Here is a 12,386-nt window from a genome sequence, read left to right as displayed (position 1 = left end):
TGTTGCCCAGGCTGGAGTGGTGCAGTGACATGATCATAGCTCACTGCAACCTTGAACTCCTGGGCTAACGTGATCCTCCTGCTTCAGCCTCCTGAGTAGATGGGACTACGGGTACATACCTCCATGGCCAGCTAATTTTTAAATTTTTTATAGAGACAAGGTCTCGCTATGTTGCCCAGGCTTGTCTTGAACTCCTGGCCTCAAGCAATCCTCCCACCTTTGCCCCCCGAAGGGCTAGGATTACTGGCATGAGCCACAATGCATGGCAAGAGGATCTTGATTTAAATAATTTCCTTTGGATCGTTATTCATTTGAGGCACCAGAACACTGTTGAGTATACACTTAATAACCTGCCTGATTTTTAGAGATTTCAAAGAGATTCCTATTATGCTTTAATTTTTTACACTACATCTGTGCTTTCAAGAGCAAAACTGAGATTAGGAATACACATAACTAGGATAAATAAAAATGTTCACTCAAGAAAATAGAAGCAAATAATGTTTATATTCAAAATCTATATGGTTTTTAGTTTTGATAAGGGAAATAGCAAGATGGGGATGTCAAAGACCCCATCTTGTAAGTCACTTAAATAATGCTTCCCTCACAATTAATATATATGTAAGTAATAATCTCCATGTGAATAACCAAGATTTTTATGGCATATTAATTCTCCATTGGCAGCCAAGGGAATGAAATTTTTAAGCATAAATTTAAAAACAGATCAAAATACAGTGCTTTGGGTATAACTGTAAATTTATCTGATCTGGTTACATGGTGGATGTCTTGATGTGATGATTTCTAGTCACTTTCTTTCAATATAAACTGTCCCAGAGAAAGCGCTCCTATTTTATAACTTTTGGACCGAAGTCAATTCCAAAAAAATATCAGGAAAGTACTCATGGACATTTTTACAATAATAGAAAGAAATGAGATAAACAAATCCTTGAAAAATATAATATCAACCAACCTTTTATATGTTGTTCTTATTGTTCAGCAAAATTAGGCCATAATAGGGTATATCTTGGTTGTTTGATAGTATTTTTCACATCTTTTATGTCCTTACAATGTTTCAGTCTACTTGTTCTATCAATTACTAAGAAAAGAGTATTAAACTTTTCAACTTAACTGTGAATGTCTCTTTTTTTCTATCAGTTTTTGCTTTGTGTATTTAGAAATCCTGTTATTAGGTGCCTATACATTTGAGACTGTTAGGTCTTCTTGAATTGTCCTTTTCATGATTATAATGTCTCTATTCCTGATAATATTCCTTGTTGTGAAGTGTATTGGATCTGATGTTAATATAGTCACTTCAGCTTTTCTTTGATGAGTATTTGCATGGTATGTTATTCCTACCTCTTTTCTTTTGATCTCTGTTGTTACATTTTAAGTGAATTTCTTATAGGCAACATAAAGTTGGATCTTGCTTTTCAAATCTAATCTTAATATCTGACTTTTAATTGAGATGTGTGACCATTTTCATTAAATGCAACTGTTCAGTTTACCATCTTACTTTTGCCTTCTCTTTAACTCATCTGTTTTTTGTTTCCTTTTCCTCTTTTTCTTTCTTCTTTTGGGTCACTGGAATATTTTCAAACTTTGTTTGTCTTTATTATCCGTGTATTAATTACACCTATTTTGGAGGGGAAGGTTGCTCTATTACTTACTATGTACATCTTTGACTTACCAGTCTTTCTTAAAATAGTCTTACACCACTTCAAAGTGTAAGACTTTTACAATTGCATACTTCCAGGTCCTCCCTTTCATTCTTTGTTGTTTTTGTCAGACATTTTACTTTTACATATATTCTTAACTCATAATACATTGTTACTATTTTTACTTTTGATGATCAAGTACTTTTAAAAGCATTAAAAGTAAGGAAAAAAAGTCTATTTGCCCTGACTGTTACCATTTATGGCTTTCTTCAGTTACTTGAGTAGGTCTAAATTTCCATCTACTATCATATTTCTTCTGTCTGAACAACTTTCTTTAATGTTTTATTGTGCATATTATCTGGAAATGAATTCTCTCAGGCGTTAGTTGTCTCAAAAGTCTTTATTTTACCTTCATTGTTAAGGAATTAAAGGATATTTTCAGTGGCTATACATTTCCATGCATATATTTGTGTGTATGAATGCATGTGTGAGCACATGCACAAATATGCAACCTTGAAGTTCCCAGAAAGTTTTGGATTTGTTTTTTAAATTATTTTTTTCATTAATTTTGAAAAATTCTTGGCCACCATCACTTCAAATATTTATTTAGCCTTCTCTCTTGACTTTATCTTCTGGGGCTCCAATTGCATACATATTAGTCCTTGGATACTCTGTTTTATTTCTCTCTTGCTTTTACATTTTAGTTTGGATAATTTCTATTGATCTTTCCCTAGTTTCACACATTTTTTCCTCAGTTATATCCAGTCTATTTATTAGTCTGTCAATAGTCTGTTGATTAAGCTGTCAATCCTTATAATTATTTTCTTGTGCTTATTATTTTCCATTTTGCTCTTAAATTCTTCATTTGTTTATGATGAGGAAGTTACCTACTGTACCCACTTTCCACTACTCCCTTTAATATGCTAGTTATAATTATTTTTAAATCCCTGTCTAATAGTTACAACATTGTTGTAATGAATAATCTACTGCCTGGAACTCAATATCAAAAGAAAACATTTCATTGCTAGCTGGGTTTGTACATGAGTCTCTGCTTCAGAACACCGGTGAATTGAGCTGGAACATATGGCCTGCAATAGATAAGGCCTAAGGGCCTCTTCTCTTCCCCTAACTAAAAGCAGAATAATACCACCAGTTACAAAAGGGATCCAAACACAAAGAAAGGAGAGTAGTTGAGGTATGGCTCTGGCAACACAGATGAAATGTGAAGATGAGAAGAGAATCACAGTATGGTGCATGACTTTTTCACCAGTGACTATTCTTAATAGAATGTGGGTGAATCAGCATCTTGATATCCCTGGAGGAGTAAAGGAAGCTGTATTAGAAGGAAGAATCAGGACAGGTTCCCCTCCTTAAATGCTTACACTTAAGTATAAATCGTTTTGTATGTAATTTTAAAGTTCATACTATATTAGCTTCTCAAATATCTGGATAAGACTTACTCTATTCAGACTGGGGAGAATTAGTGGTTTTTAAAATGTTATTTCATGAAGGGATCCTACAGCTAAAAAAATCCCCCAAACAATCATAAGGGAAAAACTACTTATTTAGTAGGTGCTTGGATCCAATAGCAATTTAAATATGAAGCAAAAGGTAAAATCATAAGAAATGAGCAGAGTGGAAAGATATATGCATAGGTAAACTATAATACTTTAAATTTTTCATATAGACCATTCCTTTCAAATGAAGGAGCATATCAGAATTTGTCCTTGCAGTGTGAATGACAACACCCATCAAGGTTAAGTTTGGCCAGATTCTTGGCCCTTGTGTACTTAGAGCTTGATCTCTATGTGTGTAAAATATGATATCAAGAAGTATTCACTGACGAAAAGCCATGCTTTGGACAGCTTAGTAAAAGTCTTGTATCATTATGAATGGAATGCATCCCTGAGGGAGAAAGAACACTGAGACAGAGGAGGGTAGCCAGGAACTTAAGTGGAATCTTCACAATAAATCACTGTGAATACAAAAAAACCCTATGAAGGGGAGATGGGCCATTTTTTGACCCAACTTAGTGTATCTGTTACAGCATGATACATGAAACGTATGTATGGTGTGATTGAATTTTATCTTAAGGAAATAATATACACATAAAACTAGCCATTAAGTATAAAACAATGACGTGATTTGCAAATTTTCCTACGGCATGATAAATTAAGCATGGGGAACACTGGGAATGCAATTTGCAGTCATTTATAATGCAGTGTTTTATGTTAATAATTCAAAATCACATGCTATTTGGAGACATTTCTAATTAATGTATTTATGAAATTGTCAACTGTGACTGTTTTGGTTCCATTTAGCTAAACATTTCAACAGAATTTGCTTGTTGTTATTTAGTGTTTGCTTGATGGCACCAGCAACAACATCAAATGTAGGATATTGGAAGTTGGTTGTGCATTTTTTTCACATTGTTAAAACTCCTTTCTCATCACACCTCTGAACAACTTATGCCAATGTCTGTTTCTCCTCCAGTACCGAATCCAAATACTTGAGACACTTTGTTTGAATGTTTTAAATGAAAGGAAGACAAGTGCCGGAATCAATATAATTAATTGAAGAGGGAAGTTCATACCTTGTTAGAGAGCCTTTTAAATATTAAATACATTTCATATTTCAAATCCATAGACACTGGCATTTCTTTAAAGTTGGTAATCATGCCTGTTAGGGGCCATTTTCTTTATGTTCTCATCTTTATTTAGATATTTTGAATATGAGGAGAAGGCTAAATATTCATAACTTGGCTTGTTGAAGTTTTGTGATGATTGAAATTCATCTAAGCAAAGTTTAATCCTCCTGAGGGTAATTTAGTAAAACTAAGGAACAAAACAATCTGAAGATCAAGAATAGTTAAAGTAGGGATTCAAAATTGACTGTATTGGTACCCTGCACGTTCATTATCAGAAAAATGCTATTGACCTTCTTTTTTGTTTTATATCCAGGTGAGTCAAATATTAATTTCCATATTGGAGATTCTGTGAGATTTTTTATGTTCCAAGTAGAGGTTGACATACACTTTTTTCTCACCAAGACAGGAGGCATTTCCACCCTTCATTTACATCAAGCCAACATCATACTGAATGGGAAAAAATTGAAGTCATCCCACAAGAACAGAGATGTAGACCAATGGAACAGAACAGAGAACCCAGATATAAAACCATCCTCGTAGAGCCATCTAATCTTTGACAAAGAAGAGAAAAACATACACTGGGGAAAAGAATCCCTATTCAATAAATGATGCTGGGAAAATTGGGTAGCCACATGCGGAAGACTAAAACAGGATCCATATCACTCACTACTCACAAAAATTAATTCACAGTTGATAACAGACTTAAACCTAAGGCATGAGAGTATAAGAATTCTGGAAGAAGAGGTTGGAAAAACTCTTATAGACATTGGCCTAGGCAAAGAATTTATGAAGAAGACCCCAAAGGCAATCATAGCAAAAACAAAAATAAATAAATGACACCTGATTAAAAAGCTTCTGCACAGACAAGGAAAGAATCAATAGAGTGAATGAAAAACCTATAGAATGGGAGAGAATATTTGCGTGCTGTCATCCAATAAAGCGCTAATAACCAGAATCTACAAAGAACTCAAGTAAATAAGCAAGAAAACATCAAACGACCTCATTAAAAAGTGGGCAAAAGACATGAACAGAAGCTTTTCGAAAGAAGATGGACTGATGGCCAGTAAACATGAGAAACTGCTCAATGTGTCTAATCATCAGGGAAATACAAATCAAAACCATAATGAGGTGTCACCTAATGCCAGTGAGAATGGCTTTTATCAAAAAGTCCCCAAACAACAGATGCAGCATGGATGCAGAGAGAAAGGAACACTTATACACTATCGATGGGACTGCAAACTGGTACAAACTCTATGGAAAATAGTACGGAGATACCCCAGAGAACCAAAAGTAGACCTACCGCTTGATCCAGCAATTCCACTGCTGGGTATTTACTCGAAGGAAAAAAGTGCGTTTTATAAGAAAGACACCTGCACTCGAATATTTATTGCAGGACAATTCACAATTGCAAAGATGTGGAAACAGCCCGAGTGCCCATGAGTGCATGAGTGGGTTAGTAAAATGTTGTATATGTATCTACCGTGGAGTATTACTCAGACATAAAAAAAATGGTGAACCTTTTTGAACCCTTTGTAACAACCTGGATGGAACTAGAGATCATTCTTCTAAGTGAAGTATCTCAAGAATGGAAAAACAAACACCACATAGTATTCACTATTAAATTGGAACTATTAATAATTGATTAACACTTATGTTCACATATGGTAGTAAAATTTAATGGAATTCAAGCAGGTGGGAGGGGGAGGAGGGGATGGGTAAATTCACTCCTAACGGGCACAATGCACGCTATCTGAGTGATGGAAACACTTATAACTTTGACTCAAATTGTACAAAAGCTATTCATGTAACTGAAACATTTGTACCCCTGTAATATGCTGATATTAAATAAATAAATAAATAAATAAAATAATTCTCTTTAGCGTAAAAAAACCTACTATGCGTTAAGCACTGTGCTAGGCATTGTATTGACTTAGAAATAGAAGTATTGAATTCAATTGCTGTGTCAATTTTGGAAAGCCAGAAACACATTTTCTAAACCTCAGTTTTCCCAGTTTGTATGTACCATCAAAATAAAATATTTGCCCTATGTTACCTTTCAGTTTTCAAGTTCAAAATTAATGTTAAATATGTTTTGTTGAAAAACATAAAAACCCTATGTAAACATCATTTATATAATTATGTTTCTTTGTGAAGAATGTATCAGGTGTGTGCTATTTTAGAATATATATATATGTGCATACATATATATTAACATACATGTGGGTATCAATAGAGAGAGAGAGAAATTAATATGTAAATGATAATGTGACTTGGAAGATTGAAAAAAAAAGTCATTCTGTTGCCAAAGGAAGAGAATCATAAAAACATACCCAAATGCAACAGAAACAATGAAATAATTTTTTTATTGAAATAATTTTATATCTGCAAAAATTTAACAATAAAACACTCATCTAGAAAAATATCAAGATAAAAAGTACATTTTCATGCCTTAAAATGACAAATCAACAACATTACTGTGCAATGTTTTAACTGGTCATACATATTCCTGAAAATTCTTAGATTTTATATTTTTCTTTCTTTTCCCTTTCTATGAAATAAAGTTAACATCAAGGAACTTGAAAATATTTTTTTATATTTTCTTCAGATTTTCAAAGGAATTTATGTGGGACTTGAAACTAGCATGAGCTATTAGGAACTTCAAATTGGTTTAATGTCAGAAACTTGTCTACAATGTAGAATTTAATGAGATGGTATTCTTTAATCTACCAGCTCTTGTTCTAATAGCACTTGTTCTTAAATTAATATATATGGTAAATAGTGAAATTTATAAGAAAATGGAGATTGGATGATAATAAAAGAGAAAATTGAGAAAATAGTGAAACCAGGGTAGAGTGAAGGCACAAATAAGTATCGAAAAGTGAGTAAAAATTTTAGCTTTAAGTTTAGGGAGAGGCAAAATAACAGTAAATTCAGTTAGGATAGCTCCAGTTCCATAAGAACAAATGAGTTACTCTGGAGAAAACCAGGATTTCATCTCAAAAATCTTGTGATTGCTTATAAAGGAAGTCCTGTGTGATGTGGTAATCTATGTTCTCAACTACACAACAATAAATACATTAGCTGTGTGTTTGTGTGCTAAGTTGTTCTTCAGTGTAGACTGATGGGAAAATGGCAAGGTTATGAGATAAAATGTGGCTGCCTCAGTTTACTATAAAAACTAATTTCTTTTTTGTCCTCAAACAAAACTTTCTCAAAGATATTTCTCCAAGGAACAATTGCATTGTTTTTGATTCTTTTAACTACATTTTATTGTGGGACATGGAGGGATCTATGAATTTAGTCAAGACACATAAGTTCATGTTTGGAACTAAGGATATATATTATCATTAAATATGTACTGATGAAATTAGACCTATACAAATAATGATGACCAGAAATTGTATTGACAAAATAGCCCTGGAAACAAATTCATGGAGTCAGAATTTTAACTCTCTTATAAATTGATTTGTAACTAATCCTTGGATTCAAGATCTAAATACCCCCAAATATATAATAATTGACTTTTTTAAAGTTAACTATTCATTATCACATGGCATGGCTGACAATTATAATTATTTCTTGAATAGTCTAAAACAATATTTTTCAAACTTTCATATGTGTAAGAATCACCCGAGGAGCTTATTGAAAATACAGATTGGTGGAGGAGGGAATCTATCCCTGAAAATTATGTATCACTGGTTTGGGAGAAGACTGAGGAAATTTTGATGTAGGACTATGAACCACTTTGGATAATCTGTCACATGGATAAATTCCTTTTTCTAAAGAGCTCTGAAAAGTTGACAAATTCTTTCCCAACTGAGATTTCTTTGATGTGAAATTGTGGGTTTCCAATTTAGCTTTGGACATCTTTTTGTCAAGCAGAAATTGTTCCAGTAATTTTTGTCATTGGATTCCACACTTAGTAAAGCAATGCCTACTTATCTCTGACCTTGCCTAAGATTTCCCACTCTTCCTCCCTCTTCTTCATAAAGCACAATAGACAGATAGCCTCATCCTACTCGCAGACCAAATGATTCAAAAGCATAGCACTTGAAAAACAAGGAGTAAAGTCACACTTGCTTGGTTTTTGCCCCTTATGTTTCCTGTCCCTGAACACAGTGGTTATTTGCCCTCCTTCTTCTGTGGCCCCAGATCAATGTTCTGGTGCTCTGTTATCTGATGACAAATTTTCCTCGCTATGCATTCCTTTCTTCCGTGGCTTTCTTGCTCCCGAATTCCCACTGTAGCAGTCCACCTTCTGTCAAATTACCATGACTTCCTTTCAGAATCTTTTTCTGTCTCTTTGGCTATTCATTCTCTCAACCTTCTCACTGCAACATTTGCCTATTGTCTGTTGCCAAACCTTCAAGTATCTTGTTCCATTGCTTGACTGGACCTGTCTCTATAATTGGCAACTGATAAGGTGCTCCTGGACTTTCTGTATCACAGTGGGTAGAACTGATTCCGGATCCTGACTCCCCTCTGTCTTCAGTTTTGTGCAGGTAAGCCTGTCTGCCTGCACATGTCCAACTACTGTTTCTCAAAACCATTATGTTGAATGAAAGAAGCTCCACACCAAATAGTACCTATTTTATTATTCCATTATATAAAGTTCCATATCAAAGAACACCAATTCATGGTGATAGAAGTTAAAATAATAGCCTTGGGAGGGGAATAAATAAGAGTAAATAATGACAGGAAGTTTGTGCTGATTGGCTTATTAAAGATCGTGAATAATGTGTTGTATATTCTTTTCAAAACATGTATATCCAAATATCATTAGAAGCAGTGGTTAGGGTTGGAGGAATAAAATGGGGATGGGATAGTTATATAAACGAGAAGAAAATTCTGAGACAACAAGGTCAGCTAACTTAAAGTCAGGAAAAATTTCACCCCATTGTGAAAGTTGAGAATCAAGTATTCTGGTGAAAAACAGAACCAAAATAAGGGATCAATTCCACACTGGGAACTTCGTTTCTCATGTTTCTTTGAAAACTTGACTGAGCTTGAAAAGTTTAAATTTGATGCTAGCAGACTCTTGGATTCTTTTTATAAATTGAGATATGCAGTACATTCAGTAAAATATGTAAATTTGTCTGCATAGCTTCACAAATTTTTTACATCTGTATGAACCTGTTTCACTCTCATCTACATCAAGGTGTTGGACATTTCCATGCCGATAGAGTTTCCAGGTATCCTTTCCCTGTCGATGATTCCGCTGTCCCTGACAACTCAGACTTCTATCCTTCTTGATTAGTATTACCTGCTCTTGAAGTTCATATGAATGGAATCATACAGCATTCTTCTTTTCTGTGTTTGGGTTTTGTTTTCAGACAAATGCCTCAACCACAAACTTCATATGTTTGGTGTCATTAGATGCAGAGTTCTATGGCTCAAGTGCTCCAGAGATTCTATTTCTTCTCCTGAGATGTGGGGTGGAGATTTTTTATCTTCTATATTGAATGGGGATGGGAACTTAAAGGTCCATTTGCTCTTTACAGACTTTCACACAATTCCCTGTTTTACACCCACTGTTTGCCATGACTACAACTGCCTCCAATTTCTTAGTTTCTCTGGAGCTCTATGGTTGAATTGGGTCTGCTTCTTATTGCTAATAAATAATCTATTTCTGTTCAACCATTACGTCCCTGAAAATTTGTCCACAGCTTTTCTTTATATTAAACATGGTAGAGAAAAATGACTTCTGGACTAAAGATTAGGCAATCTAGGTATTAGCTCTGGTTCTGCTGTTAACTAGTCAAGTGATCTAGGGCAAATTATATGGGTACTCTCGTTTGGAATTTGTATGTATTCTGGTTTGTATCCTTATATTATAGGATTTTACTATTATTAAAAGTAACTTGTGACTTATCCAAGGTAACATTGCTACTAAAAGGCAAAGAACCCATAGTCTATAGAGTCACACTCTATACACTATAATAGTGGAATTCAGGATGTTTTTGATTTTCTATTGTTGTAATATTGGCCGTGCAGTAAATGAAACATGCTACTTTGAAAAGAGTATAAATGGGATGAGGAAGGTGGACTAGTATATTTTAGAAGATTTTTCCATCACATCAGTCCATAATTTTATGAAATTTATGTAACTTTCCTTCTTTCGATGATAGCCACCGTTTGGTCAGTTCATGTATCTTTAAATTTCATACCTCCAGTTTCAGTCCTTATTATCTTCTCCACTGACAAGTAAATTTGCTTGTAATCTTTCATATACGTGTATATTCTTACATTCCTCAAGTACCGCTAAACATATTTTTTTTGCCAATTTTTTCCCTAGCATTTTATTTCCTACTTCAAAATTCATGCACAAAGTATCCCCTGATCAAGCAACTTTCTTAATTATGCTCTGATTTTATTTTACTCAGTGTTTATTCAGCACAAATTAGTTCAGTATATAAAATTTCCTATGTGTGTTAAAGTGTGTTTTTTTTAATGTGGTGGATTTTATTGCAGGTTCCTAGATGGTAGGAGTCTTATATGCAGATTAATATGCATGTAAAGAGGAATCTCTCATCCATATAGATATACTCTGTCTCCAAGGTCATCTCAGACTCAGTGATTCACTAGGAGTCACAGGACTCATGGATTGTTATAGTTATGGCTTATTACAATAAAAGGATACAAAATCAAATCATCAAAAGGGAAAAGGCATATGAGGCACAATCTTCCAAGTGTCTCCCTCCAGGTGGAGTCTCCTAGGTCATGCTTACTTCCCCAGGAAAAATTTACAGCAAACTGTTGCCAGCTAGAGAAGCTGGCTGGAGCCTGGGTATCCAGGTTTTTATTGAAGGTCAGCCAAAATAGTACCTTCCTGTCTGAACTCAGTTGCTTAAGCTTTAGAACCCCAGAGAGAAGATGGGTGTTTAACAAAATTCACACTGTTAGCGTAAAATATCTGGACCAACTGGTACAGTGTGACCCAAAGGCTAAGGTACGCAAAACACTCTTAGGAGACAGAACATTCCAAGATCTCAGTTCCCAGAAACTGGCCAAGGGCCACCCCTAAAAACAGGTCTTTCATGGGAATATGAAGTGTTTAAACAACACAAGTTGGCTCTTTCCTGCACACTTTTCTTAAAATTTTTTTTGACAATAGTCACCTAGAATCTGCTTAAAATTATCCAGCATTTAGGAACTGCCTACTTCCCAAGGTAGCCCATTGCAGTTGTGAGAAGTGCTAATATCTTTATACCATATCCTCTTGTAACTTCCTATTGCATCATTTATGATGTAGCAAGATGAGAATAAAAGTAATTTTAGTGGGCAGAATCACAGAAGGAAAGGAATTATCTTCGTTTAAGAAAATATTCTATAAAGCAATTTAAATGTGGAAGGTGAATATGTTTTGCATTTTAAAGATCTGCAAATATTTGGAGTTCAGTGGGAAATAACAGGAGAGAAGAAAAGAAGATGGAGAGTTTATAGGTGGGAGATTCTTTTCAAGGGATTTGGACTGGAGGTGGACAGTGACTACTGGGCTGTGCAGGCGCCAGTGTTCAACAATGCCACCTTGTGGCAGCTGCGAGAGCACTTGTACGACAACAGATTAGATGCAGTTCTTTTTCCTCTTGTGATACTTCTTAGCAGAATTGAATATTTTGGGATACATTGAGTATGCCTAGGTTTTTGGAATGTCATTTTGGGGGAGATGAAGCCAGGAAAGTGTGGACTTCAAGAAAAAGATAGTAGACTTCCATTTTTTAGAATATAAAAGAGATGTGACTTTCTCATATCCCAATGTTGGTGAAGTGGGCCACTCTTGAGACATATTTATGTAGCATTTTTTCCATTTCTAAAGTGCCTTTGCCTAAAACATATCATTATTCCTTTCATTTTTGTCAAGACATATTCAAATTTGTCATTGCGTGCCCCAGATTGTATAAAGTTTTATCAACAACATGCAGATACAGCTTGCCCTGCTCTGGACATATACTTCTATTCCACCCCTGCACCCCCAAGATGAAGGCCTATTCTTTTTATGTATTTTTGGTCTTATATACGGTTTTAAAGAATTTTCATTTTCTTTCTTTAGCATTATTCCAAGTCTTTGTTCTTTTTCTATCCCCTTA

The sequence above is a fragment of the Propithecus coquereli genome, unplaced genomic scaffold (genome assembly GCF_000956105.1).
Source record: "Propithecus coquereli isolate 6110/MARCELLA unplaced genomic scaffold, Pcoq_1.0 Scaffold194, whole genome shotgun sequence".
Classification (NCBI taxonomy): Eukaryota; Metazoa; Chordata; class Mammalia; order Primates; family Indriidae; genus Propithecus; species Propithecus coquereli.
Note: the sequence above shows the minus strand (reverse complement) of the source record.